The 3,314-nt window shown below is 37.7% G+C and overlaps 1 pseudogene; it reads left to right on the top strand.

The window, feature by feature from the left end:
- Positions 1–586: 586 nt before the first annotated feature.
- LOC102476755 (high mobility group protein B2 pseudogene) lies at positions 587–1,166 on the top strand (annotated as a pseudogene).
- Positions 1,167–3,314: the final 2,148 nt, after the last annotated feature.

Here is a 3,314-nt window from a genome sequence, read left to right on the forward strand (position 1 = left end):
ATGAGAAACTCACACAACTGAATAACCAAAAAAATTTTAAAATAAAAAAATTACCTGATTTGATAATGGGCAAAGGACCTGCACAGACATTTCTCCAAAGATGACACAGAAACAGCCAACAGGTATATAAAAAGGTGCTTAACATCACTAAATCAACAGGGAAATACAAATCAAAACCACAATGAGATATTCCCTCACACCCTTTAGAATGGTTTTTGATAAGTGGAGAGAAAAGGAAGTATTTGTATATAGTTGGTGGGGATACAGACTGGTGCAGCCACTGTGAAAAACAGTATGGAAATTCCTAAAAGAAATGAAAGTATAGGGGCTAGCAGGTGGCATGGTGGTTAAGGTGCTGGACTCACATGGCTGACCACAATTTGAGTCATGGATCTAGCAGCTTGTTTTCTCACTTTCCCTTTCTCTCTCTCTCTGATCAAATTAAAAAAAAATAAGTAATTCCTTAAAACAAAATTAAAGTAGAAACCAGTTCACACCAGAGCCCTGGGAAGGAAGCTTCTGTCAGATCTGGCCACTCTGCAGGACTCTGAGGAGAACTCATACCAGGTAGACACCTTCTGTCACCATGGGCAAAGGAGAGCCCCCCAATAAGCCGAGGGGCAAAATGTCCTCATATGCCTTCCTGTGCAGGCCTACCAGGAAGAGCACAAGAAACACCCAGACTCTTTGATCAGTTTCGCTGAATTCTCCAAGAAATGTTCAGAGAGATGGAAGACTATGTCTGCAAAAGAAAAGTTGAAGTTTGAAGATATGGCAAAAAGTGACAAAGCTCATTATGACAAGGAGATGAAAAATTACATCCCTCCCAAAGGTGATAAGGGAAGAAAAAGGATCCCAATGCTCTGAAAAGGCCTCCATCTGCCTTCTTCCTGTTTTGCTCTGAACATCGCCCAAACATCAAAAGTGAACACCCAGGCCTGTCCACTGGGGATACTACAAAAAAAAAAAAAGGGGTGAAATGTGGCCAAGGGTGAAATGTGGTCTGAACAGTCAGCCAAAGATAACCATATGAACAGAAAGTGGCTAAACTAAAGGAGAAATATGAGAAGGATATTGGCCCTGGCAGGCCACCAGGTTCAAAGAATGAACCAGGAGATGAGGAAGAGGAAGAGGAAGATGAGGAGGAAGACGAAGATGAAGAATAAATGGCTATAGGGAACCAGCAGTTAGCGTAATGGCTCTGTCGCTGGACTCCCATGTAGTAGACTGCGGTTCACGTCCTGGACCCAGTGGCTTAAAACTCACACCAGGCACGTGTGTGTGCGTGCCCAAGATCCCGAGAGGAGAATGGAGAAGGGATTGTGGTGTGACCACCCCCCCTGGGGGGTGACTTCTCGTTTTCTGTCTCTCTGTCTCTGGCGAGCGCACGCACCCTATAGCAAAAACCTCTCCAAAAAAAAAAAAGAATAAATGGCTATCCTGTATTAGCGTGTGTGAAATGTGTGTGCTCAGGCAATTGTTTTACTAAGAATGTGAATTCAAGTGCAGCTCAATATTAGCTTCAATGTAAAAACTGTACAGATTTTTGTATAGCTGGTAAGTAAGATTCTTTGTAGAGAAAATACCTTAAGAACGCAGGTTGTAGCTTTTAGAGGGGCTACTACATACAATTAGATTTTATAGCTTCTGATGTTGAATGTTCCTTAATATTTAATGGTTTAACTTGGGTATAGTAGCACAGCACACTCACAGGAATTGGTATCAATAGTAAATTTTGGGTTTTTTAGGGTGTTGTATTTTGTGGGTTTTTTTCAACTTTGTAATAAAAATATGTATATTAAAAAAGTAAAACTACAACAGAGGATGAGGTTTTGATAGGATTAGAGAATTGGTAGAAAGAAAATATTAGAGAAAATGGACTGAAAGGACAGGAAGTGAGTGTTGTCAAAACTGTGGTTTGAGAGGCAGTACAGTTTCACAGTAACTAGGTGACCAGCAATGTCTTTTGGGTATACAACCAAAGGAAATCACCACCTCATCAAGTTAACTGTACTCCCATGTTCCCTACAGCAATTATTCACAACAGCCAAGATAGAAAAACATTGGAAGTATCAGTTGACAAATGCATAAAATTTATATTTGTGTGTATAAATATATAGATGTATATGTATGTACATTTATTACTTTTATATTAAAATAACCTGTTATATGTAATACATATATTAATATTAAATGTTTAAATATGAATTTTGTCTATTTCATTTATATCTATACATTAAATATGCAAAATAAATTTTTATATACCATTTGTATTTATATGCTAAATTATGTATAATTATGAAAAACATATTTATGTTGATATATATATGCAATATGTGTATATATATATATATAGTATATATATACATACATACAAATACACAAGCAGTGGAATGTTACTCATTCCTGTAAAAAGCAGATTCTGCCATTCTCATAGATGAAGTCAGACCTCAACTGTCACCTAAGTGTTTGTCTAGGTTCATGAAGCCTGGAAACGGAGGCACTGGAAATCTGCATTTTTTAAAAAGAATTACTTAATTTTATTTATTTTTTAATTTGACCAGAGATACAAAGTGAGGAAGCAAGCCACCACCAGGTCTGAGACTTGAACCAGTTGGCCATGTGAGAGTCCAGTGCCTTAATCACCATGCCACCTGCTGGCCCCCCATCTCAGTTTTAACTCTGGAGTGCATTTTCTTTTCGTAGAATCAAAATTTAAGTATCCTTCCAATTTTACATACCACAAGTTTTTAGGTACTTTTCATATTTTGTAACTAAACTATGCCATTTTAGATTACCTTGTTTGCTGTTAGTAACTACAGACCTATTTGGTTCCAGAATAACTATGCTATTTACGAATTACCATATAAATGTGTCAAAAGGCTAAAAAATAAATAATTGGGGGGGGGGCCGACAACAAGCAATAGACCAGCTCCAGAAAGTGCAGTTGGCCAGTCAGCAGATGGAGCCCTAACACAAAACTGCACACGATTTTTCTGTTTTTAAACCTATTTCCTAAGCGTCCTTCACTTTCTGTCACGAATCCTGTGGTAGAAAGAAAATGTCATAGAAAGCTGTTATCCATGACCAAAGGTCTCGTGTCCTCTCCTCAAAACCCCTATTTACACTCAGAAGAATCAAAGCAATCACGTGAGTTTAAAAAACAAATCTAGGAAAACGTCCATGCTATATGAAAGCAATGTATGTCATGTATTGGATAATTCTACTTTTGCATAAAATAAAAATAGCAGGTTTTATGCATGTAAACGTGTCAATAAGCACAGTAAAGATTTCAATAGTGCACATACCAAAGA

This window comes from Tupaia chinensis, unplaced genomic scaffold, assembly GCF_000334495.1.
Source record: "Tupaia chinensis unplaced genomic scaffold, TupChi_1.0 Scaffold000317_1, whole genome shotgun sequence".
Lineage (NCBI taxonomy): Eukaryota > Metazoa > Chordata > Mammalia > Scandentia > Tupaiidae > Tupaia > Tupaia belangeri.